This window comes from Cygnus atratus, chromosome 8 (assembly GCF_013377495.2).
Source record: "Cygnus atratus isolate AKBS03 ecotype Queensland, Australia chromosome 8, CAtr_DNAZoo_HiC_assembly, whole genome shotgun sequence".
Taxonomy (NCBI): domain Eukaryota; kingdom Metazoa; phylum Chordata; class Aves; order Anseriformes; family Anatidae; genus Cygnus; species Cygnus atratus.
In genome coordinates, this window is record NC_066369.1 from 30,409,329 (window position 1) to 30,435,835 (window position 26,507).

The window sequence follows — 26,507 nt, forward strand, 5'->3', positions numbered from 1 at the left end:
AAACCCCACAAACATAAAGCAACGAAGCATACTGGGTCCAAAACTGGACATTTTCATTTACTGTGAATTCTGCTTGGAAGTTTATTTCATGATATGACTTCACTTTTATGTCAGCACATATGGTAATTAATGACCGTTGATATAGTCATTAAAGTACAGCTACTTTCCACACTGAAATATTTCCTATATTGAAACCAATGTCTTTGGCAAAAATTTACAACATTGACTCATGGGCAGATCAAGTGATGTTTTTGATAGACAGACATCCATCACTTATGTTACAACCATATACTACATTTTTTTTCCCCAAACATATTTAAAATATAGGTTTTATAGAAGAATTAGGGAACCTGAACATCTGAAATGGTAATAAAAAAAAAAAAGTATAAAGTGTTTTGTAAATTTCTGTAAGATATTTGGAGTGGCTGAGTGGATAGATTTTGCTCCACCAGGAAACCAACCAGCCAAACAGAACCCTTCAGTCCCTACCCTTCACCTTCACATTTTTTAAAAAGATAGCTAAATAAGTAAAAGGCATTATTTTTCCTGAGCATGTCAGATAAGGACCTCAATGTAAGTCCATCTCTGGTAGTAGCCTGACTTCTCCCAGACAAGCCCCGGTGCTGATGGGCCGGGAGTCCAAGATCTGTCTGCCTGACACAGCGGAAATAAATATTAAAGAGCAGATTTGGCTGTCAGCTCCCAGAGGTGCGGAGGGATGAGAGCCTCGTTGTGCTGTGCTTGGTCCAAACACCTGCGGAGACCCGGCTGGCACTCCAGAGAGCCCTGCCTCGACGCTGGGAGCCAGTAAACATATGCAGATGTGCGCAGACGTCCTCCTGTGAGCAGGCTGATGCGGCTCGGTAGGACGAGTCAGATGTGTATCTGCTCCTAGGGCAGGAAGCTGAGCAGCTATTGTCACGGCTCTTCGGGGGGATTCTTATGAAACCACCTATTTAGCTGAGATGTTGTCAAGTGACCAAAACTGCTTTGCTGCGTTGCCTTCCAAAAGCTCTTTTTTGCCCTTTTCACTTTTCCCCTATCATCCCCTGCTTCCTTTTTGTCAGTGACCTTCCCTTGTGGAGAGCACAGCAAAACAAAAAGCACATTTTCTTTGTACGCTTGTGCTGTCTTTAATGCATGTTCCTCCCAAAGGTGCTCGCAGGCTGGCCCAGCAGCACTCTGAATAAAACCGCAAAGTTTATGTGGATATAAAGAACAGGAACTCCAGCTTGGATGTGTTTTTATTCTTTGCAGCATCTGAGGTGACTTTTGGTATTACCTCTTCAGCTTTGTTACTGTTCTGCATCATGTAACTGTGCGAGGACTTGCCATGGAAGAAGCTTGAAGAATATTAAAACATTTTTGAGCGCGCAGTAAAGCATACAGATCTCTAGATTATGTTTGAGATTGTAGGGAGGGCTGTTGATTTCCTTGAAAGTTGCCTCTGTTGGGATAAAGTTCCCCAACTCTTGATAAATTGCTGTAATATCTTGGTGGATAATTGTTTCATCCTTAGGTCAGCAGGCTGCTGTTTCAGCTGGCGTCCTCTTAGGAGTTTACAAACAAACAAAATGATTTCATTGCCATAAGCCTATAAAAGGGTGAGAGAAGGCTTCGCTGTTTCACTCAGCCTGCCCGTGGGCTCATGTTTCTTGACAAAAGTTGCTCGAAGTATCAGCAAATTGTCTTCCAGGACATCATTTGTTTGCTTCTGTAATTAAAGTCTACTGGAGCTGCTGTGTTGATTAGGCGCACACAGGAACTTAAAGTGTTGCAAATGAGATCAGGGCAGGGAAGCATTTGAAAGCTTGCGTATGGATTTTAAATACAAATACCTAAAGCTAGGCAAAGAGGAAAAAAAAAAGCTTCCCTGAGGTGTGACACTAGATACCAGTCTTTGGAAACACATGCAGAAATGCAGTAGTCTTCTGAGACTTGAAAAAGCACCCCAGAGTTGAAAACCCTCTTAAAAAGCCTCTAACCAAATGCAGCTGCTTTCCACGTAGCGATTGTCTTGCAAGCCAGAAATATCTGGAAAGCTCAGTAATGCAGAATGAAAAGTGTAAACCTTCTCTTCCCCAAACCCCAGAAAAAATGTCAAGTCATGCCCTCAATGGCAAGCTTTATGTTTAGACAATTATACGTGTTTTTGAAACCGTGTCTTTAGAAAAATTGTTTAATAATCCTGTAGGCTGTGGGCTGCAGCTAACTGGGGCTGCAAATAAATATCCATTAGCTGCTGTTCCTGTGGCGTTCTCCTCTTGCTGCAGGTACCCAAGTAAAGAAACCCCAAAATACGTGCTGGTGCTTCACTGGGAAGGTTGTTCCCCGGACCACAGGAGGCGAGGCACTGCGCCAGGGCAAAGCTGAAAGGTCTCACACCCAGCCGGTGACAGCGCGGCTCATGTTTTGGTGGGGTCTCCTCTGGATCGGGACACTTAAATGGACAGCAAAATAACTTATTTTATCACTGTGGAGGGGCTGTGGAGCAGAGCCTAAAGAAATGTTTGGTTTGACTGGGGTTGGGATGGCAGTTGAATAGTTAAGTGGCTTTGTGGGGTTTCTTCCGTCAGGGTTTCTTTTTCGTACTAATCATGGAGATAATGAAAGACAACGGATCTGCTCGTTTATAAGTGGAACAATAGTTAAATGAGTAAATGGGAGCACGAGTCCGTGATTCTTTGTAAGCAATAACACAACATTAGCGTTAAGCAAAGGATTCTTCTGTAGGTTTGGTGACCACAGTTTTACATGCTTTAGGATTAATGAAGAGCACTCAAAAATTCCTGAAATTTTACATTTGGTGTAAAATTTCATTCGGTCATGTGCTGTGGAAGAAGTTAGCTGCTTCTTTCTGCTTACAGGCAGAGCCTCCAGCGGTGCGGCATGTGAGAGGCTTGGCCTTGTTTCATGGCTTTTAGTGGGGCTGGGATGACTGAAGGCATGGAAAGGCTCTGAAGTTTGCTAAGTGGAAAAAGTGAAATAACTTCAGCTTAAAAAGAGACTGCTGGTGTATTATATAATAATACGGCTCTAAATATTAGCATTGTTTTAATGAAGTCTTCGAGGTTCTCTAGTGGATGTGATATAAATGAAATAACTTGCATATTTGGAGGCCAATGCAATGTGATATTGAAAATGGTGCTCGGCCAAAGTTGGACAGCTTGGGGAAAAAAAAGAAAAAGGTAGCTTTAGAAAGGAACCCGTTAGTGAGGGAAAGCAATAATGCAGCCTTCCCAGCACACTTCCGTGCCGGCATCCCGCAGGGAGGAGCATTACTTTCCCTCCCAAAGTAGAGACGTCGCTGTGCTGCTGCTTCCAAGCACATCTGCGGAGCAGTTAATGAAAGGAAACGGCCGGTGGCTTGGAAAGAGAATCCCCCGGTGCGTGTTTGTGAGACGGACGCAGATTCGGAGGGTGGCACGGTCTGGGCTGCACGTCCCCTTGGGCTGGTCAGGACGGGAGCAGCTCAGTTGGGCTGGCCCAAGCGTGGCTTAATCCACACGAGCCTCTCTGTCCTCACCTTCTGGGACGCTCGGAGCACGTTGGGACCACCAAAGGGAAAGGAGATACCTGGCCTTGGTGTCGGGGAAGTTGACAAAAAAAATTGCAGCAAGGTACTGTGCATAGAGGCAAGGCACACTCCTCCTCGAGAGTTGAAGTAGAAGTGCTGGTAACTTTGTGCAGATGTTGTATGGTTTTTGTAAGGGCTGCCGATGCCCTGTTCTGCATTGTGCTGCGCAAAGTCGTGCTTTCACTCCGAAACAAGTCTTCAGTACCAGGTTTCCTTTAGGACTCAGCCATCCCAAAACGCAGCGGGCCAGTTTCACGACTAGATGAGCTCTTGAGAAAACAGTCGGCGGAGGCCCCGGTGGAAGCCTGCGCTTTATTAAAAGTGTTTTTTTCAGACCGGTCAGGTCATATGTTGAAATTGATCCTTCTCCATGGCTTCCTGCGACCTCCTGCTCCTCTCCTCCGAGGGCTGTCGGCTCCGTGTGCTCCTGCCCCATTCCCAGCCGCGCCGCGCGGAGCCCCGAGCGTCTGCTGGGAGGGCCATGGGAAATGGAGAGATCAGAGATAAGCAAGGAAAAATGCTCGGCAACTTTATAACCTCATCGCACGTCCCCTCCGGAGACTGGAAATATCCGAGGGTATGCTTTTCTTACCCTTGGAACCTGAGATTATCTTTGGGGGGGATATGTCCTTCCAGATTCACAGCGTGAGAGTTCCCTTAAGGCAGTTGTGTTGCCTTCCCCTGAAGGAGGTGGCACAGTTCCTCCCTGAGATGCTAAAGCCATGCTTTAAATGTCAGTGCTGCAGGTACAGCACGCTGCCAAAGTGCCCGTGTGGTGGCTGGTCCGCACAGAACACCAGGGCTGCTTGCGCAGAGGATGCGTGCTGGAGGAGGAGGGATTTTGTTACCTGCGTGGCCTTAATTTCAAAACTCGGGAGGACCTTTAGCTCGTTGGAGCTCTCCTGACTTGGAGAGGTGCTCACTTCTCAAAATTTCATCACAATGGAGGCACGGATCGGTCCAGGGGGTTCAGAAGCCCTGTGAGAGGTGGCGCTCCTTGAGGTGATGCAGTGAGATGTTTTACAAGAGCCCTTCATCTCTTGTTGGGCTGCTGTCACCTTGAAAAGAGCCTGGCTTTGCAATCGGTCTTCTGACCACAGCTAGGTACGAGAAGGGGGCTGACATCTGCAGGGAGAAGTGTTGTTACCTTTCATTAGCCCAGCTTTTGAGTGCAGAACGTGGGCTTGGACCTGAAAACAGGAGTGGTCACTAGTAAGCCCTGATGATAACACCACCACCTTTCCTTGTTATTTTAAATTATTGAAGTTGTGTAAATATTTGAAAAATAGTGGTGAAGCCTCCAGTCCTACGTAGGTTGACTTGTGCTAGGCAAAGGCTGCCGGTTAGTATTTTGTTTTCTTTTCATCTTTGCATCTCCTCTAGGACGAACTCTGTAGAAAAATTATTTTGATACTTGTTGCCTTAAAGTATTTTTAATTCAAATGACTTATCCACTGTCTTCCAGAGAGTTTTTGTCTGATTTGTGAGCAGAATCTGGGCGTCTGTTGATAGGGCTGCTCTTCCCGAAGGCTTTGACTTAAAAGCAGGATGTAAAGGTGGCGATGTACGTATATAAGGGTTCTTGGATAATGAAAATACGCCGAGATGGTATAAGGAATTTTGGGGTGCTGTGACAAGGCTGGCCTAATGTATGTCCCAATAGGTTTGAAGTGGATACAAGTGAGGGCACGGGGGTCTCAATGTTCTCCTAGAACTGTTGGTCGTGGTGAGCACTTCATCCTTCCTTTCTTAAACTTGGTACCAGTTTTTATTACAAGAAATGCACTGGGTAGGTTTGGGTAATCTAAAACAGCTTGCAAGAGACTTCTTTTTTTTTTTTTTTTTTTTTCCCCAAATATTAACATGTTATGGAACTGCTAATTGTTGAAGTCTGTGAGATATTTAGACATCTGGAAAAAAACAGAAAGGATTAGTCCAGCCTCAGTACACCCTGTGAGGTCAGGTGGGTGTGTTCCTGTCTTTCTCTCATGACAAATTGAAAGGGGGTTGGATATTGCCATTAGATTCTTGCATTTGATGAAGCTTTTTAAGTTTTCAGCCCTCTTGCAGAAAAATTACCTGCTCTGAGCTACCCAGCAAGCGTAAGTCACCTTTTATGACTTGGTTGGCAGAGAAGCTGTGTTGTAATACCACCATTGCATTTGTAACAGCAGCCGAATAAAATGTACAAGCCTTTCTTACAACCCTGGCATCCGTACCTTTGATCATTTTTGGAACGGACAGGGATTTTTTTAAATTTTTTTTAGCTATTGAATTCAGTTTCAGTAATTCTGACCTCAAAGTTGACTGTTACTGCGTACTCCAGCAGAGACCAGAAATTTAGCAAAATGACAAAAGAAAAAGTGAGTATTTGAGCTCAGGTTAGACACATTTTTAGTTAAGTCCTTGTTGCAAAACTTCTGTAACCCACCTTCCTCTTCATGGATAAGTGCCATCTTCGTTATACTGCAATTATCGCTCTCATCCATGACACCTTTATAGAGTTCCTGTATGTCTGAGCGCTGAGGAGTCTATGCCGTGTTTACAACAGTTTTTATTGCCTCTCTCAATTTTTCCTGCAAGAGGTCACTTATCATGGTTGAACATCTCTTCTTCAAAATTAACTTGGCCCCAAATGAAAGGAAGTATCTTTGTAATTGTTTTGTTTGCTTTGAATTCTTGATCTGCTGTATAAATACCAAGCACTCGGTGCGTTTAAGTTTTTAATTTTATTTTATATGTTAATTATTCATTCCATATGTTTTGATTTTTTTTTAACACATTCTCTGGTGAATTTACTAAAAATTTGAAACCTGCTGGAGACATCCCTTTGTTTCCAGAACAAGTTGAGTGTGGAGAGCTGCATGTTGAGCTCTGCTCTCGGTATGCCTCACTCAGGGTAGCATGAAGAGGTCATTTAATTCCCAGTTGATTGTCGGGAAAATTGATTTATGTCATTAAAAACTTTCAGAAGGCCACGCTAGGTCTAGATAGCACCAGGTCAGTCTTGCTTCTGCCCATTGACTTATTTTTCTAGTGTCCTGAATTGTTTCTCTTTCTACTTTCAAAGCTCTTCTCTAAATTCTCAAGTCCGGCTTTGGACTTGGTTGTGTTGCTGGTGCTTTGTAGAGCTCTGAATGGTCTGGAGTTGTGGTTTGGGAGCGTGGTCCCGTTGCCCCGCGTTGCATCAAGCAGGTTAGATAAACTTGGGCATGCCGGGCTGCCGGACCTCTGAGGTCAAAGCACGTCGTGCTCCTACTAGGACATTTTTGAGCTCGGGGCCCCTTACTTCTAAATTCACTTTTTTGGCAGTCTGTCAGAGCCCAAGTCTGGCAACCTTTTGCAAGTGAGATGCAACAAGCCTCACTTCTTAGAGCTATTGGTCTATCGCCGTGTTTTTAATTTGCTGTAATTTAATAACTGACACAATGCTGGAATAAATAAATGGGCTGCGAACATTCTTGTAGACTTCAGAAGTCCAGCTCAGGGCAAGGTTTAGCTTTTAATTAACACTGTCCATGAGATTTATCGTTAAAATTGTATCCTTTTAAATAAGTAAATCTGAAATTGAGTAAGAGATGAGTAATTGAAACCTGGTGTGGGCTCACAGAAGGCGCTGCGGAGCACGGGGCTGTCCCTAGTGGAGCGAGCCAGGGCCCGGCGCAGCGCCCGGCCCTGTTCCTCCCAAGTTACGGGTCATTCCCCTGCTGGCCCTACGCTGGATGTTGTCATTATTTATCCCCCCCTTTATTTTTGCTGTGTACAGTATGTTGCTGTGTGTTGAAAACCACATGTTCTTCGGGACGTTAGGGAAGGTAGTGTTTGACATGTGCATAAACCAGATTTTAGTGCGGCGAGGAGCTCTAGGAAGGCCTTCAGAGGCCCCGCAAAAAACAACTGTTAAAGATTTTTTTGCTTCTTTTAGCCCCTGCTGTTAGGTAAATTCTCAAAAGAGAGGCCCAGGCAAGGGAAGAAGCTGCAAAGGCATCCTCTCATTATAGAGGAATCTTAGTCATTAGCAAAAGTCTAATTCATCAGGGATCAAAAGAAGACATTCTCCTGATTCTCTCCAGTTATGTAGGGGGAGATGATATCTGATTTGCTGTTTCTCCTTGGAGAGTCTCTTTGTGGGATGTGATTTATGGTCTCACATTCTGCTTTTGTGACTTTTTGTTGTTGTTTAACATACAGTTGTCTTTAAATCCTGGTGAGTATTTCTGACTCTTATGACTGGTGCTATAATGACTGGTGCTATAATGAAGCCTGACCAGCACCAGAAGGCTCACAGACCTGCAGAACACTTTCCATGCAGAAATTTTAACATTTCGTGTGGGTTCCTCCAAGATACTTGGTTTCCCACTTCTCGTAGCAGAGAAGCAAACAGCTCCAGACATGAGGACTTCTGCCATCAACCTTTTCCATGTCAGTCTGAAAATCTGCAGGGAATCGCAAAGTCAGACTGATTTGCTTTTGGTTTATTTTTTGGTTGTGCTACTCAGGGCTACAGAGGTGTGTTAGGTTGGGCATTAAGCTAACTGTTCCGTTCCTTTCTCCCTGAACTGGGTTTAATGGGAGCCAGATTGGGCAGCGGTCAGAATTGTCTTTCTGATTTCAAACTCTATGAATGCTGTAATAGTGCTGGGGAAGCTCTTTGATCTGTCTTGAAAACATAAAATGTGAGAGGTTGGTACTGGGGCAATGGGGAAGAGGTCTTCTCAGTGTTCACAGTAGGTAAAGTTAATTTCCAGTAAATTTGCTCAATTAATAAATAAATAAATAAAAAAGACTACCAGCAGACTTGCTACTTTTCCTTGCCAAAAGAGCTCGTGGTTGGGTAATATAATCTTCTGTGTGAGTGCTGCAGGTTGAAACCGATCCTATAAATACAAGGATTTGGGGGAACCTGAACGTGTCCGGTCCCTTTTTCATCATTCATGGGGCTTGTTGGGTTCTGTTCCCATTTGAGGCCAACCTGAGGACACCGGGCTTGGAGCTCTTAATGACTGGGCACAAGTTGTTGTCCCGCGTTATGATTACCCTGGGATACCTTTGGTATAATGGTCCCATATATTTTAAAAATCCATGGGACCAAAAGGTTTAGACTGAACGCAGCACAAATGTCTGACCTGGCATCATTCTTCCTGCTCTGCCAGTGAAGGACTGAAGCTGTTGCCCCAGGCTTGTAGACGTGCACCCAGCAAGGGTCACAGCAGCAGGAGCAGTGCTCCCATTGCCTTTGGTTTGGGAAAATTGCAGTCTGTAAGGGTTCTGCACGCACAGTTTTGTGCTGTAGGTATTTTTTTTGTCAGCTGTACAGCAATCTCCTACCCAAAGCCTGTAATTGTCGGATGTTCTGCTAGGCTTTTCCCCCTGCCACTTATTATCTCCGCAGATTATCAAGGGTAACTTCGCATGGACTAATTGTAATAACTGAAAAGGCCTGAGGGGAAGAATTCTGTCTCTACTTTGCAAGCAGGGGATTAAGTGTGTATATATTCAGTGTAATTTGCTGGGAGGTGTCTTTGTACGTAGCTGTCAGAAGACCTGTAAAATCATTTGAAATATTGCAAAGGGTAGTTGCGTGGTGATACGCAGGCTCGGCTTTCTTTTGCTTTTGTTGGGTTATCTCACTGAAGCTGGTTTTATGCACTTTTAATGCACTTTTTTCTCTCTCTTTGCCTGCGTAAGCTAGTGTCAGGCTCCTTAAGAAGACACTTAACGTTCTTGAAGGATTATTGTGCTAATTTAGCTCTCATTTCATCGGGTATTAAGGCCTGATATTATCCTGCTATTTGTTGCTGTACTTAGACTGTAAATTACTGACAGCAGAGGTGGTTGGTGATTACAACAAAGATGACTCTGGTGCAGGAAGGAAATATTAGTTTTCAATCTCTAATTGCTTCGCTGTCCTAAAGATCCTACAAGTGGATATGATCCTCTGGGGCTCAGTGATTAAGTAAGGATGATTAAAATGGTCAGTTTGACCAACTGAGCCAGACTTTTTTTTTTCCCCAAGTCCTTTAAATAATACATAATATATCTCCCAGGAAATACAGTGGGCAGTCGCTTTCGGTCAGCTAAAATTTTTCCCATCTAAAACAATCCCTGCCATGCTGGACTCATGATAGGAAATACGGTTGTGTTGGAAATAGCAGGCTCGATTAATTACGTGTTCTCTTTACAAGTATTTCTCTAATGGTCATCTTTTGGTTTCTGCAGAATAAAATCTGAATCTGAAGAGTGAAATCACTGCATTTGCTGACTCAGAAATTCTCAATTATTTCACCCCGTGCATCCACAGTCAGCAGCAGCAGGCGCTGGCTCTCCGTCTGGCCTTTACCTCCTTGTTAGCTCACGCAAACACGTCCTTGTGCTCCAGAAATGGGCATTTCAGCGTCCTGTGAAGGTTGTATCCATCTTCTTTTTGTCTCCAATTTTACAGAACTGGGAATTTAGGTATTACCTTGGAAAACTTTGGATTAACCTAGGCCAAATAATAGTTATTAAGGAACGTGTAGTCTTTCAGCAGTCTTTCCCTAAGGTATTGTTGTCTTCGGAATCTTTTAAAATAGCCTGAACATTCCTGGGTACAAATAGGTTTTCCTATTTAACAATGTTTTTGTTAAAAGAGAAAAAACAAACGGTGTTAAGGGCCCTAGAAATGTGTTTTTTTCTGCAGTGTTCCTGGGTTCCAAGCTTTGTCTTTTGAACTGGAAGATATTAAGAAACCCAAGGGTCTGAAGCTACTCAGCGTGTCACTTCTATTTAAATAAGAGGTAAAAAGTGAATTATCTCTTTAGTGTTTGAAAAGTTTTATCTGTCCTAATTTTGGCCTCTGGAATCACTCTGTAAGCTTTTCTTGGGACTTCTGAGTCAAAAAGAGAGCAGGTTCCAACGTGAAAGTGATGTTGTGCAGTGCAAGGCCGCCCCTTGAGCGCGGTGATGTTATCGCCTGGAAGATGCTTCTTTAAACAGTTAGCAGGAACTCGCTCCGGTTAATGATGGCACTTGTCTCCTACTAGACACTGAAAAATTACCTCCATGAGTTCTCCTCATTTTTAAGATCCTGCTATGTCCGATCTTTTTCATAGAAAATCTGCTGCTTGCTTCCAGGCACTCTTCTTGCAGCAGAGAGCAGCGGGAGCCCTTCAAGGGAAGCGGTTTCGGTGCTGAGCATCCTAGAAAATCCCATCCCGAGGATCAGGGCAGTGCGATTGTTCTCAGTGACTTCACCTAAAGCACCCGCGGTGCTTTAACTACAGGGAAGTATACGTTTTTTGGGCCACGTTACCGAGCTGGCTACAAATCCAGAGTATTTCCATCAGCATCAGTGCTCGGATGTGCAATGGTGCCTCCGAGCTGGATGTCCCATGCAGCGAAGGGAAGGTAACGGGCAGCTGGCGATGCTCCGGGGTTCTGCCCCTGCCCCTTTCCCAGAGATGTGCAGCGCGCGTGAAACCTGAACGCCTTGCATTTTGTCTTTAGGCAGAATATAGAGTTGCCGTCGCTTCCTGCCCCGAACGCCATGGGAGAAAGGCCAGTTTTGATCAGCGCCGTCCGTCCGGCGATGTGGGGCCGGCTCAGCTTTCGGGGATGAAAGACGGCTGTCATCCGAAGCGCCATGTGAGAAACCAGTGTCTGCTCTCGCATGGCCTTTGGGGGAAGGGAGGCAGCGAGCGCTTTGCATACAGGAAAATGTCTGCTCGGGGGGTATTTGATTTCACTAAACAAAATATTATCCGACCTCCTTTGCATGGCTTTCATACCATAATGGGGTTAAAACGAACAGCCAAATGCAAATGGTTACTTTTCTTGTTCCCTCTGTGTTCTCATGCCCTCCACCAACCTTAGCCATAATATCCTTTTTTTCTTAAAGAAATATATGCAAGGAAATTAAAAAGACATCTCACTTTGGCTAGCAATAAATAGCGTGGAATTCAGTCAAATCCTAACGATTAGATACTGTTTATTTCTCCTAGAAATACTTCTCAGGCTGAATGTGTGACTTGAAACGAGCGGTTTTGTTTCCAAATTTTAAATTCATGTGTACGTCAGGAAAACATTTGCAGGATTTGATGAAAGCTGTCGCTACTTGAAACAATATTTGTTCTTGCAGCCTGTGTGTTGTAATTGCATGTGCAATTGGAGGAGAGTAGCAGGAGTTCTCTGAGCATGAACTTACTTTTCACCTTTCAGAGGAATATAAATAAATAAGAAAGGAAGTATTTAATGTGGTATATTTAAATTAGCTCTCTTAATTGGAAAACAGCTCCTGTTTTTTAGTCTCCCATGTGGCTTCTTTGGTCTTTATTAGTCTTCTCATCACTTCAGAGCTCTGAAATACGAGTGATTTTTGTATATGCAGAAGAAGGATTTTGTAATCTTCCATTTTTTTCTGTTTTGCCTGAATCTATCAAACTTTTTTTTCAATGAAGTGAAAGGGAAAACAGCTTGAAGTGGATTTTTCCTGTTTCACAAGATGTGCTCCTTGCTCAAGTTCTGCAGAACTTGCTAGTTCAAGCCAAACTAGGAAATATTTTGGATATTTTATGTTCATTAATCTGTGATGTTTTGGGATTTGGTGCTTCCATGGTGTGTGTTGGACATAAGCCTGGGTAAAAATGCCCTGGAAATGGGTGCGCCAGGCAGGTGAGGTTCTGGCAGCCCTTTTCTGGTCTGCACCAGCAGCTTCTGTCCTGGGCCAGTTTTCACCCAGGGAGGTTCCAGGGTTTGTCTCCCTCAGATCAGACCCGGGTTTGTCTGAAGATGCAGTCTGCAGGAGGGTCACCCTTAGAGAACACAGACACTCGAGGTTTGGAAATTCACTGTTAATTCACTGCCTGCTTGCCAAGGCAGTGGTTTTGTTATTTTTTGTGCTGTGCTTTAATGATGATCTTGCCCTCTGTGGAACTCCGCTGTTTGTTGAGATTTGGAAGTGAAATGGCATATGCTGGCCTTTGTGATTTACATTGTCTTTGGCAGAAGGCTTATTCAAAGCTGCTGAGAGTATTTGGAAGCATCATCTGGTCCAGAGTGCGCCTGCATTTCTCACCCATGTTCTTCTATCAGCAGCAGAGTGCTCTTTGGGGCAGTGCTGCGGAGCGACTCTGCCGAATTGTTTCTGTTGGCAATTCAAAGACCTGGGGTTTTGTTTGGGTTTTAGTGTGTTCTTCTGTCAGCCAACATCTGCTTGGATGTTTTCTGTTAGCATCCCTTTAATTTGGGGATATGCTTTGCTCAATTGCAACTCTGAAGTTATAGGAAGATATTTTGACCAAACCTGTTCTACCTTACGCTAATGGACATGCAGAATAAATGCATGCTGTGACCGATGCTGGTAGCTTGTCTTTGGTGAAGAGGCCATGATTTAAAAGTTTCCAGTTCCCTTGGTTCGACAAGACTCCAATCTCTTGACCATCGAAGCACGTTGCCAGGCTTGCCTGCTCACCTGGGCTGCCTAATGAAGGAGAGATGGAAGGAAGAACGCACCTACGGGTCAGGAACGGGAAGTGGTAGTCACTGATAGCTGATTCATGAAATACTTCACATTTGTGTAAGCCAAAAAAAATAATAATTAAACGCATGTTTTTGTACACGTGCCAAAAGCGTGGGACAGCTATAGACTAAAATGAACGCCCTGATCTGGCGTTAGGAACGCGGTGCGGTTCAGTTCTCATGTGCGCATGATGAACAGCAGAGAAGCATACCGTACCACGAAGGAGCGCAGCAGTGCCAGCTCGTCAGTTGTTTTGTGTTTATAAGCAGATGCTTATTCTTTAATGTAGGGAACGGTCGGTATATTACCCACAGTGTGACTGATTTACCAAGAGATGCAGGCAATTTGTTTCCGAGCAGAGACGTGTCTGGGCTAATACAGTGCAGGCGCTCTAATGACAGTGCAGTTTCCAGTGCTTTTTCTTACTTTCCAGTTTTTTTAGAGACCGGGGTTATGAGAAATAAAATTAAGAAATCCATCTGTAGCAGTCTACGTTTTCAGGGGAGAATGTACTGGGGAGCAGCAGAATTCGAGATGCTCACACGCCCAAACCCTATAAAGGTATTGCAACTGATAGAGCTGCCGCTTAATTCTGGCAAGTCAGCTAAAATGATTGACCTATTTTTCTTTCAGAAACTTTGTTTATGTGAGAAGCTTTATATCTCATATAAAATTAGCTTTATGTGAATGGGAACTCTGCTTGTAATGATTTAGTTTAGAAAAGTAATGTCAACACCCCAAAAGATTTTTGGCTTTTGATTTCCCAGTGCCCAATGGAAACCTTTCGCAGGGGCTGGATAATGTCTCGTTTTGACTTCTGCTGCAGCACACAAAGAGAAGTGTCTTGACAGCTTCCAAACCAATAATATCTTACTTATGTTTCAATATATGAGTAACAGCCCAGGCTTTCCAGAGATTATCTTTTTGTAATGTCTTCAGTTCTGTAACATGCTGTAGCCAGATGAATGCGAGTCCTTCAGCGTTGCGAAGCCCAGGAATGCATCCCCTTTAAAATGTGCGCTATAGCAGGGATGTGCAGCAACATCAGGTCCCGGGGCCAGAGTTGTATTCTTTTAATTAAGAGGTGCAGTTAGCGGAGCACATGGAATTTCTTCCTCTGCATGCTGTTCCTTTCCTTTTTTCTAATCTTTTCTCCGCTGTGTTTTTTTCACGGTCCTTGGGAGTCTTGTTTTTTCAAAGTGATCCCCTGCTGACTATTTTGAGGTCTGTCTAAGCAGTTTCTTCAGCTCCGGTTTAAAAGGAGCCATTCCCTTTGATTAATTAAGTAATTCCATTGCTGCCCTTGTGATTAGCTTCCTCGGGGTGGAAGGGCTTGGGGGGGAGCGGAGGCGAGAGATGCCGGTGCTGCGCCATCCGACCAGGGCACGTTTTTGTGCACCCTGAGCTTGTCACCCTGGTCCGGGGGTGTTGTAAATGAGTCTTTGCACCCAGAGAGCAAGGAGAAGCTGGCGAAGAAGCCGCCCCATGCAGGCTGGTGCTGGGAGAGCCTCCGCTCCTGTTGGAAGAAAAGCTGTTCCACATGGCGCTGTGCAGACGTCTCTGGTCCTTCTCAGCAGGCAAGTCCTACGGCAAGGCCTGCTGCTTTATCTGCTAAGGCAAGGAGCGAGGACTCCTCCTGTTAATCTCCTTACAGAGGCAATTGCTGCGGTGATAAAAAATGCCTCAAGCCGTTCCCTCCTCCCCGGGGCTGGTTTGTTTTCCCTTTGCCCCACAGCATACGCACCGCTCCTCGTGTTTGCCCTTGGTCTTCTATTGACAGCGAATATCTCTTATTAGATCTTGTCTTGAGCAGAGCTTTGAAAATAGCAACGTGCTTTTTAATTGAATATCTGCTGATTCCTAGATGACTGCGATGGCAGGATCCGAAGCGCGCAGACTGGGGACATCTGTGTTTGTTCAAGAAACAACAGGAGATGCAGTGGATGGAAAATTGATGAAGTTTGCTGAGGCACAAGGAACTGGCAAGATACATTGAAGAAAGTGTTAAATAACAATCTCTGCTTAAGGCCTCAATCCAGCAAAGCACTTAAACATATATTGTAACTGTAAACAGTCGAGACATCCAGTTGATTTAAATGGAACTACTTTTGTGTTTAAAGTGAGATATTCACTTGAGTGCCTTTCTGGATCAGGGCCTAAGTGAGTGAGAGCTTGAATTGTTGGTCATTTACAAGAGTGAGGCCTGGAAGTGAGACCTGACCAGTGGTTGCGGTGTCCTGGGGTAGCTGAGCTCTCAGGGAGCCTTCTCAGGGCTCTGTCCCTGCTGCTACCTTTCCTGCAGGTATGCTTTTTTTTCCTCGCTGACTTGTTTGCTCACAAGTCAAAGGACTTAAGCAGAATGTGGCTCTAAAAGATGCAGGTATTTCACCAGGGGCCAGGTAGTGGTGTGAGTGATAACGTTATCAAAGGGCCTCAACCCTGTGTTAGAGGAAGAAAGGAGGAGCAATAAAAATGGCAACGTTTAGGTATGTTTCTACATCACAGGTGTAAGTTCATACACATCAAACCATAGGTGAGGTTTTAAAATATATCCAATCCTACGTAGATGATTTGCATTTTTTTCCGAGTCTTCAATCTATCCTAGAAGTGTTTCTTAGGGTAACAGGATTTTTTCAAGCAATTATCCCCATATGGCTTTGATTAGTGGGAAGAACGAGCTCAGTGTGCCTGATCCCACTGTCCCCCTGCAGCTGCCCTCACCCCTGGGCGCTGCCTGCCCCCTGAGTACTCTTCTGCTTTGGGTTCTCCGTGGAATTACTCAGCAACCATTTGTCTCCTTCCCCATCCGTGTGAAGTAGGATAATAATGTTTACTCACCTGTGTAATACAAGTCCAGATCCTTGCTTGAAAGGCCCTACTGTGCAGAAACCCCAGGTAGCACTATCGGGGGCGGGGGGGAAATCTGTACCTGCAGCTTCAGGCTATTCACAAGGAGCGAGGAGAAGTTTTCCTTGACAAATAGGTAAGGTGCACTGGGTCTGCGCTAGGGCATGATGCTGCTTTAAAAGGAAGTATTAGGGATTAACGCTGCAGTTGTCACTAAGTCTTCGAAAAATGTGAAGGGCAATTTTCTCATCCTGTCAGGTGTGGAGATGCAGCAGCTGCTGTTCCTGAACTGTTCTGTTTGTGCTGAGCACCGCCTGCCTCCTGTGTCTCTCCTGGTTGTGTGTCCGTCCCACTTCTGACTCCCAATGGCAGATATGTTGATGGGAAAATAGTATGCCTTTGAGTTTGTTCCTCAGAGCTACACTACTAATTTTTAAGGAGGTTTTGTGTTCATGCAGGCTTCTTGGCTGGCAGCTGCAGGTATTGGACAGCACAGAGCTGGCAGAGGACGAAAGTCCCAGTAGCAGGGTGACAAAGAGGAACGAAGATAAGATGCAAATGTGCTAAAGAATAATGCTTAACAGTAGCATTGTTTTATTGTGGGTAGCCCCTGCAGGGCTTAGACAAGGTTTACGCCACAGCCCGTGCTGTGTCTACACAGCCGGTAAGGAGCAGGCTCCTTGCTCTGGCACGTTTCTCATCTAAATCTTAGTGGCAGCGATGTCAGTGGCAAAACCCATTGCCTTCAGTAAGGAGAGGAGTTCGCCTTAAATGCGTGGTGAAGTGTGAGGAGGAAGAGCAGCCCGGAGCAGAGACTTGACCAAATGTCCCATAACAGGTTAACAACAAAGCGAAGGCTCCCACGTGTCCGGCAGGCACCCTGCAAGCTGCCCACAGCACTCCTCGAGGAGGACCTGAAAGAGTACAGATGGTGAAATAAGCAGTTCTTCTGTTCGTCCCCAGCCGTGGGCAGCGTGTGTGTATACAGCCGTGCTCAGTAAGGACCCATGTGAGTGTTCCCAGCTAAGCCCCAGGTCAGGAAGTACACCTGACAAAGCTATAATTCGTGGAGCTGCGTAAAACACCTTTTCATAAGGCTTTGTTTCATATTTGTTGGGCTAAATCCGCCTACAAATTTTCCTAGCGCACAAACTGTATCATTGTTTTGGAAAATGCAAGTCTGACCACCGTAAATGGGTTTATATTTCCAACAGGGCAGTTATTTAATTTCCTGTTGGAAGTCTGCAAATGTTGGCACTGTTCGCTCCTTGGCAGGAGGCCAGAAGAGAGCACGGTATCGTTAACATGTACAGTCCGTTCGGGATTTCACTTGGGTTCAACCAAACTTTAGGACTGCACTATAAAAAAATATATATATATTTTTTGATTAAACTTCATAAAAGTAGTTGGGGAGATACGGGTGGAAGGGGGAGGCAGGGTTTTCTCTAGCATGAGAGCAGCTTTTGTTCTTCTGTACCTAGTCTTGTGTCTGTGTAATCCTGATTTTGCTGCAGACTTAATCTCACTTTGTAGTTTTCTAGCAAGGCCCCACGAAGTGAGGGTGAGGGCTGATGCCGAGATCGACACTTTCGGTGTAAGCACACGTTCCTGATGCAGTTACCTTCCGTGGGATCCGCCTGCAGGGTCCCTCAAGGGTTGGGTGCCAAGGTTTGCAATCCTGGTAGGCACGGTGACGTGGCTGCAAGTCCTGGAGTCCCAGGTGCCTTCCCAGAGGATTCACGAGCATGTTTGGGAAATGCTGTCCTTAGAGACAAGTGCGCTGAAATTACTGGGGAAGCAAACCCTTACAAACAAAAGAGAGGTTTGTTCAGAATTTGTTTTAAATACACAGACTCAGCTCTGCAAAAATAATCGGACTGGTTCAGCACAAGAACACGTGAGTTACCGTGGGTGCCTGATGCTTTAAGGAAGCAGGTTTCCTCTGCGCAGCGGTGCTCCTAGCTCTCGTGGGCCTTCTGGAGCTCCTCTTCTGGGGCCAGCATCCTCAGGTACTTCTCCGTGTGGTCTGCAGTGTAGCTGTACTCTGCACAGCATCTACAGCTTGAAATAAAGGTAGATGAGCCTGAAGGCAGGCAGCCAACTTCACTTTTCTTTTGCAAGTTTTTCACTTTTAAGGAGCTGTGTGTTGCAAGCGGGCATTCAATGATGTGGCAGACGCCTCATCCCTTGGCAGCCTTTCAGTCAGGGCCGAGCTGCGAACAGCATCCCCACGGCTGCAAGTGGCTGTGCACGAGGATTGCTGGGGGTAGAGAGCTGTGGCCCGTGCCGTGCAAGGGATCAGCTGTGCCATTATCGTGCTCTTTAGTAAATCTCGCACAAAGCGGTACTTCTGTGTAGTCTGTGGGGATTTGCCCTGCTCTGAACTGGAGCAGCTGTTTTTTTTTGCAGTGGTTTGGGCGTGGAAGAGGCGCTCCTGGAGAAACCCACGCGATGTGTGGGTTATCATTAACATTTGCACTCACTTTCTCCGGCTTATCCGACTCGGTAGTAGGTAAAGCCAGATGATGGAGAGCAGGAGAGAGACAAAAAGCATGTTTTGAACACCTGTCATATTTTGGTATCGTTCCTTGAAAGATATTCTAGGCTGATGATAATACATAGCTTAATCATTGATGCCTTTGGAATCAGAGCTGGGAGTAACGCAGGAACTGCTGTGTGCAGGGGCCGGGCTCTTTTTTTTCATCGAGGCCTGAAAGAAAGAGGCAGTGCAGCCAGAGCAAAATGCCCATAAAAACTGGAGTGGATAAAGTGTGTAAAAAATGATATGCCTGAACTTACGTACTGCAATAATGTACTTCTGCTGCTTGCTTTTTTTTTCGTGTGTGTGTGTGTGTGTGTGTGATAACTCATTTAATAAGGTCTGTAGGTCTTTTTTTTTTTTTTTCTTCTTCAGCATACAGATGAATACATTCATCTGTATTTACATCCAGAAAGGCAAAGCAGAGTGTGTTCTTGCCATATGCTCACGGAGCTTACAGCAGTAATAACTGGATAGGGACAGGAGACCCTCTGGTCCTTTACAGTTTCTTTTGGGTGTTAAATTTCATGCAGAAAATATGGTTCCTATTGCAGTTTGGCAGGCTTCAGAAATAAAGCAAATTTTTTCGATGTTCCATCTAAAAAAATTATAACGCGCACAATTTTTATTTCTTTGCTGTCTCTCAGTGATCGTGTCCAGAAGTTTTCCATTTTTATATAGGTTTGATCCAGGGATCTCAGAAATGTTTATAAACATTTTTTAAAAAAATATTTTCTCGCTGTTTGTTGCTGTGAGTTAGATGCGTGTTCTCCATTTAGGTACATGCAGAGGAGCACAGGTTTAATCACTTTTTGAGAACCTGAAAGGGAGCCCGTAGCAGGGAATAAAAGCCAGGGACGTTCTCCTCCAGATGCCCCCGTTTTAACAAAAATTTAAGATCAAAGCGCCGTATTTTTTTGCAGCAGTTTGAGGCCTTGCCTGTGCGTGTCTCTTTTCCACCTGGTACACAAGCAGTCATCTTACATTCATTGCCCCTTTTTCTTGGGTTTGCCCAAACTCCTCCACCACTGCCCTTCTACCCTTCTACCTAGACCTTCCAAGCCCTGGCACCATCTCCTGCCGTGCCCAGGCTGGAAAACTATGGAGGGGAGTGGGATGTTGGCAGAAAGAAATTGTCAGCAAATTGGTTTTGGAGCTGCTAATTTCAAAGTTACCTTCATCCAACAAACGCGTTTTCTAGCGTTTCGTGACATTGGGTTGAAATACCCTTTTCTACGCAAGGCCGTGTACTGATCGGCTGCCTGCAGCTGGAGGTGAAGGCTTGCCCCTCTCCAGGGCAGAGGGGGAGTCATGGTCACACTGCGGCTGCCCGAGATCGTCCCCGAGCTGTGACTGCCACCTGCGTGCCAAGAGAAACGGAGATGTGGTCCTGGTGTGCAGCACCTTGGCAAGAGTGGGGTCCTTTGTGGTGCTGCCTCTGTGCATTTTGAGTCAAGATGAGGCATGTCAACAGTTCTAACGCAAATTTGGACTAAAACTATCTATATTTAGACATGTAAAAGCAGCCTCATATAGCAAAAGGAGATAAATAGCTGCATAACAATGATGTCTTACCTATATAGTAATATGCCTTGTAAAAAAAACAGGACTCAGAATGTCCTGTAAGTAGCATGAAACACTTCTTGAAGTGCCATGACTGAGATGCTATGTCAACAACAGCAACAAACAAACAAAAAAAAATCAAAAACTGGACTTGCACCACCATGATAAATAGCTTCGTGTTGAATATGTTTTCCAAGGAGCACTTCCATGTATCATGTGATGTGCAAATTTTAGCTAAACCTATAGCTATCAAATATAAGATAACAAAGTGCTTTAATTTGGTATCCTGACGTCAAAAAGTATTTTGCTTAACGGTCCTGAATGATGGAGCTTCAAGTCCTTAGGAAACAGGGAGGACGTAAAAATACTGTGATGTAGTAGGCTCACCTGGTTCATAAGATCCTATGTAAAACAAGTATAAAGAAAAAAGTGCATAAGGGAGTCTCTCGTTCTTCACAGAGGTTACACTGGTGATGTGAGGATGTTCTCTTCCTACATGGGAATGACGAGAGGTGCAGATGAGAGAGGCAGTGGCCTCAAACACAAGAGGGAAGCATTAAAAGCGGAAATGAGATTACTGAAGATGAGTACAAAAGCTTATGATAAAGTAACAAAATCAGAAAAGCTAAAGCACGGGATAGGGCTTAAGCTCTAACTGCTGATGAGAGTAGCAGAAAAAGAGAAAGAAAGCCAGGAGAAATGCTGACCTGTATTTGGTGCAGAGGAACAATTCTTGGTAGGCGAAACCGAAGGGCAAAATGTTTAATGCCCGTTTTTTCTACTGCTCTTCACCCTGCCCTGGAAAACTAGCAGGCATGATGAACGCAGGACTGTAATCTCAGGCTAGAATAAGAAAAAGAAATGTCGAGAATCCTTGGGTACTGTGGGTGTTTTCGGATTGCTCCTGTGGGTTCTTTCACAGCCCCGAGCCGGTCGGTCCCAGCCAGTCTCGGGAGCCACACCTGCTCACGATGCGCGCTGCTGGAGAGCTGGAAAACACGAAGCCTGCTGAAAAGAGAAGTGCCAAGCAAGCATACACTGGTCTGCTCAACAACAGATTGATTATTTGCAAGCAGCTGGAAGAGATGAACAGACAACGTCCCTGGGGTTCTGCGAGCTCCTGGTGTCACGCCTCGTGTGCCTTTCCTGCAGGCCGTCTCCCGGCACCTGGCTGTAGTGAGACCGTGGTGGAAAGGCAAAACCAGACAGAGGGCATGCCTGGGGTAGGTCTCGGGGTCAGCAGAGCACAGGCGGAGCCTGGGGCCGAGCTGCTTGGTGTTTCTGCCCACATCCCGGTGTGTGGAGCCGCGGCTGTACGGGTACGCGGGTGGGAGCGTGTCAGCGGGTGCGTTGGTCCTAATGGCCTCGCTCAGCTGGAGAAACAGTCCGAAGAAATATGCTGAAACAGGGTAAGTGTGGTATATTAGGCTTGTAAAGGAGCAATCACCTGTATGAATTACAGAATAGGAATGTGGTTGGGTTGCAGCTCTTCTGAAACGATTGGGGAGTTTTGCGGAACAGAACTGGAGCGGAGCTGACAGTGGCGTACTGTGAGGAGAAGGCAAACGTTGTGTTTGGCCGCGGCAACAGAAGCAGCAGGGCACAAGAAGCCGTCTGTCCCTCTGCTCAGCGTGGGCGAGACCTCAGCTGGAGCCGTTCCGTGCCTGGTTTTGGGAAGCACATCTTAAGAAACGTACGGATCAGCTGGGGAAAGCCCAGTGAGAACAACGAGAATTGTCACAGAGCTACGAAAACATGACCCACAAAGGCTGAATGAGCTGGGGCTGCTTCACCAACCAACTAAACAAGCAAAAAAACCCCAGATATTACGAGTCTTCGGTACGCAAGCTGTTAGGGGGATGAGGAGGACAGCTTTGTCTGCAGTGGCAGCGGTTGCTAGGACGAGATATTAGGCTTCATTTGCAGGAGAAGAGATTTAATTTAGATATGAGGAAAAGCTTCCCAGGGTAAAGAAAATGAAGCCCTTCACAGCCTAGGGAAGCAACGCAGACTTCACAGACAGTGAAGGTCTTTAACAGAGATTAGATTTACATCTATTAGGAATGGGTTCAGGGAGGGAGATGGCACGAGGACTCGGCCACATCTCTTTTACCCTAGGTGACTTGGTGACTCGGAGGAGATCCTGGGGAAGCAAGCTTCCCTAGGCTCAATGAATAACATGTGAACAACTCCCTATCCTATTTCTTCTGGTGTTTACAAATATATACGTGAATTAAAGCCATAATGGTATTGTACCTAAACCATTTCTCACCTAAGACCTGGTAGAGCATGAAATGTTTTCTGTTATGGAAGTCCACAGGTAACAAACTTTGTTCCGACCTGAGCTGTAATACACATCCTGAAGCCCTCCTCTTCCCAGCTCCTGGGACTGCTCACACAAGGAAGGATGCTGCGGCACTGCACATCTTTCTTTTGCACGCCGGGGGAGGACAGCGGGGCTGTGGGTGGTATTCACCTGCGGTGTTTCTCTGGAAGCCTATTAGTCTTTCCTCGTAACAAAGTACGTTTTTAGTCCCGTCCAAGGAGATGACAAATACGTCTACTTTATTAATCACATGAGCCACTTGAGAACAGCAAAGCATCAAACATTTTGAAAGGATTGAGTATGTCAGAATCTCTAATGTTTTTTCTGTATCTGTGTAATAGTCTTTGATTCACTTCTGACTTCCCAAGTAGTTCGGGGCTGCCAAGAAGCCTAATCACTCAACACCAACCCGCAAAACTGAATAGACTTAGGTTCACTGTCGTTTTGAGTTAATGCATCAGTGATGAGTCTAGTCCAAGAGCAGAAAAAAAAAAATCCATCTTCCAAAGTTGTGTGAGCCATTAAGAGGGGTAGCTCTGCTGGGACTAGTTTACATATAAGTTAAATACCAGATATGAGGGGTTGTCTGTGCTGAAAAATAAGTAGTCTGTCGTTATACAGAAAACAGAGGCCCGTTTCTCTACGTACATGTGTCTAACTCACAATTTAGGCCCAAAGGATGTGTCTGTTGAAAAGAGGAGGCAGAGATTGCCAAGAAAAAAAGGCATGCCCTGCTCAAATAACAAGTATTACTTTCCCCTTTCTCCCTCCCCTCCCCATCGTACATACATATGCTTCCCCCCCTTCCTTCTTTTTTTTCTTGTGATACTCAATTTTTTATCCAAATGAGTGATTTCCCTAGCTGGGCTGAGCTGTAGCCTCATGGGTCGGAGGGCAATGTTTAACTTTTCTGCCTTCCATTGGAAACCCCAGCACATTTTTGCCCCGGTAACTTCCCCCCGACGTGACCCTCTTTGTGAAGCCTGCTGCTGCTTGCTGTTCCCTAAGGATCAGATTCACCTTTTTAATATTTATTAATTAGATTCGAGGTAAGAAATCTTGTGTTGTGTATGATGGCATCAGTCAGCCCTGCCAGAATCACACAGTTTTCTGGGATGCAGAATATCTGGATTTTGTGGATTTTCTTGTAGTGCTGGCCGAGGGGCCCTGCTGCATCGCACACGTGCGCTTTACTCTTCTCCGTGGGTTTTGCTGTTTTTCTTCTGGTAGCTCCTCAAGGCCTTGTAAAGCTGCACGTGGTGCAGAGACATCCTGCGGAGGCTGTGGTGCTGGTAAGCTCACTGCCTGGCTCGGGAAGCCGAGAAGGAGATGTCCGGAGAAGTGCGTGCCTCTCCTGCTGCTCCAGGCCAGCCTCAGCTCCTGGCCGAGCTGCTCACGGACACGGCGGCCGTTCATATGAGACTTGCATGTTGCTTATTCAAATAAACAGTCTTAATAAACTGCTTAAATACGGTTCATTCTCCCACCGTGTAAACCCCTTCTCGTGCAGCGGCGGAGCTGGACCAGCCGCAGTTTGTCGAGCATTTGTTACCTGCAGCCGTTGCCGGCGTTCTCTGCGTGGTGCTGAGCAAAGGAGGAACCAGGGACGTAGCGAACAAGAAATAGGTCCTTGTCGGTGAGATCTTGCGGTGGTCAAAATGTGCCCAAATCTGGCTGACTGCTAATGTTGGGCTGAAAGGAACCTGAAAGCAAATATACAAGGGATCAGCGAGGTGAGCGGGCCTTCGCTCCAGCTGTCACGGGAGCATGCTTACAATATTGCATACAGCTGTGGGAAAGCTAATACGAGAAAGCTTTTCAACAAATTGGGGGGAAATCTGAGAGCAAAAACATCAAAATCTTTTTTTTTTTTTTTTTTTTCTTGGAATGCACATAGAAGTTAAGAGGAACGATCTTTTTGCCTGCACGTATTTCATTTGCATTACCGGCGGGCAGGGGGGTGTTCTTGAGAGCAATGCAGAGGAAGACCTGGCTTTAAACAGGAGGAAGGAAATGCAGACAAGGAAGCCTAAATTTCAGAAGCAGTTTCCTAAGAGAAAAATCTGTTGGGCTGAGTAATATTGCGAGGGGGGTTATTGAAGCTATATGGCTTGAGATGTTTAAGTTGGACTGGGCAGCACTGGAGGGGAATAGGCAGCAGGTCCTCCCTGGCACGGGCTGGGATGTGCGCGTTGGTCCGGCACCTGGGGAAGTCAACAGGGTCTTTCATCTAGCTCTGGATCAGACCTGCACTGACCGAAGATGTTGCTCCAGTTTCTGTGATCTCAGCTGTGTGTAAACGTCCGTCCAGGTTTTCAGGTTTCCTAGAGCAGGGGGTGGGAAGGGTGGTGGGACTCCACTTGCAATTGGTTTTATTTATTTTATTTGTCTCCGATGGATGCTGGCAAACGCAGCCTTAGTATCTTATTAACATGAGATTAAAAGCGATTCCCCTTGAGAGGGGAATGCATTTTTTTTCTCTTGATTTTTCATAGACAAGTTTAAACTATTTCATTAACATTAAAGTTGCAAGATTTTTCTGTTCAAAAGAAAAAAACCAACACAACCTACTTAATGCAAAGTCTCCGTAATGTGAGCCTTGGCGGTGGTCTTGGAAAAACCCCAAATAAAGATTTTGGTTGATAGCGTGTAACGTAAAGGCAATTGGCAGCATGTGCTTGTTTGTTTGTTTGTTTTACTGAGGGACAAATAAAGCATAGCCAATTCAAGCCTCTGGGAGGGACTGCGCTATGGCCTTAGGTTTGGTGCCCCGGGTCGGGTAGCCGCTCTTAGTCTTTGAATTCCAGAGCAATAAAGAGCCGTATTTTTAGTCTCTCAGATTTAAATAACACAGTATGATCCTCTGATACTGCTACGTCTCTGTGGGAAAGAGCTGTGGCATATTGTGCTTTTCCTCCCTCATTTCCCTGCCATGTGTAGTTAATAGAGCAAGGGCTGGTGGTGTGCCTGGGCTGGAGAGGACGTGCCTTTGGCCGTCGCTCTGGGGCAAAAGAACTCAGCAAACTGTGGCTTCAACAGCGGAGCAAGCTCTTCGTGGGGACGTGAATCCATCCTGCTGGCACGTGGCAGCCTGCTTGCACCTTAGCTTGTCGGCCTGTTCCTTAGGTGTTTAAATCTTGTATTTAAATCTTGTCTATCCGAAATCACCTTATGAAGTTCGTATTTGGTGCTTGGTATTAATGCACTCTTTTTCCTTAAAGAAAAAATGTTTAAATCTATAAAACCATATTTTTATCCTGAGAATTGTTTGGAAAAATAGCGACTGAGTTTTTTGTTGTTTTATTTTGTTGTTGGTTTCTTTGTCATCCTCTGAGCTTTGGCACCGTCGACGCTCTGCTGCTTATTTCTGCGGTAAGCAGGAAGATGCCTTTTCAGTCATTGCACAGCATGCTGCAGCTGCACAGAAACGGAGACGGCCTCAGCTCTTCTTCTGCCGTCCCCAAAATCCACAGGGCAGATTTGTGGCCACCATTTTGGATCCTCTCCTGAGCGTGCATTCTTTCCCACAGCCGTTTAAGCTTTTCTGAATGTCTTTTTCCATTGGAAAGACGCACTCGGGCACTAAACATGCGCTTCGAGCCTCTTAAGTGAGTACGAAGGAGAGGAAGAAAGTATTTTAAATGGCCACAGCAGACTTGTTTCTCCTGTCCCCGGGGGAAGCATCCTGTGTGTGCATCCCCGTGCTGGCAGCGCTGGTGCCTGGGGTGTGCTGGCGCTCGGGCTCGTCGCTGCAGCGGAAGCAGGAACTCTGCAGCGGGCCACGCGTTGGGATGTTGGGATGCCAACACTTTGCTAGAGTGAGCAAAGCGAGGGGTTGTTTGAGGCTTCAGCCTGGAGAGACTCTCGTGCATTGTTCAGAGATGGAGCTCTTTCTGCACAGGTATTTGTTCGCTGATATCAGGTGGAGGGATCAAGAGGGTTAGTAATTACCCATTTTATTAAACACGACAGAACTGAACCCGTGCTGCCCGTCGGAGCACTGTGAAATGACTTGCAGGCTGATTTTGGCTAAGATGCATTTTTTTCCTATCCTCTGCTAATTACATGCTTCTTATCAGTGTAACCATCCCAAAGCCTGTCTTTGACATCGTTTTCCCTTATGTTCCACCTGAGGCGGGCATAGACTGCTATTCCCATT

The 26,507-nt window shown here is 45.5% G+C and overlaps 1 protein-coding gene and 1 long non-coding RNA gene across 3 annotated transcripts in view; both read left to right on the plus strand.

The window, feature by feature from the left end:
- ROR1 (receptor tyrosine kinase like orphan receptor 1) overlaps positions 1-26,507 on the plus strand; it is a 156,192-nt gene that overhangs the window by 1,527 nt on the left and 128,158 nt on the right. Inside the window, exon 1 of one of the 2 annotated variants that reach the window (XM_050712196.1) lies at positions 16,627-16,929. The exons of the other annotated variant lie outside the window; for it this stretch is intronic. The gene's annotated coding sequence lies outside the window, so the exon portion shown is untranslated. Of the gene's footprint in view, positions 1-16,626; positions 16,930-26,507 lie in introns of those variants that run through there. 2 annotated transcript variants of the gene reach the window in all.
- LOC118256957 (uncharacterized) lies at positions 9,808-13,042 on the plus strand. Its single transcript, XR_004781415.2, has 4 exons — positions 9,808-9,983; positions 10,257-10,353; positions 10,691-10,963; positions 11,063-13,042. It is a non-coding gene; the product is annotated as an uncharacterized LOC118256957 (long non-coding RNA).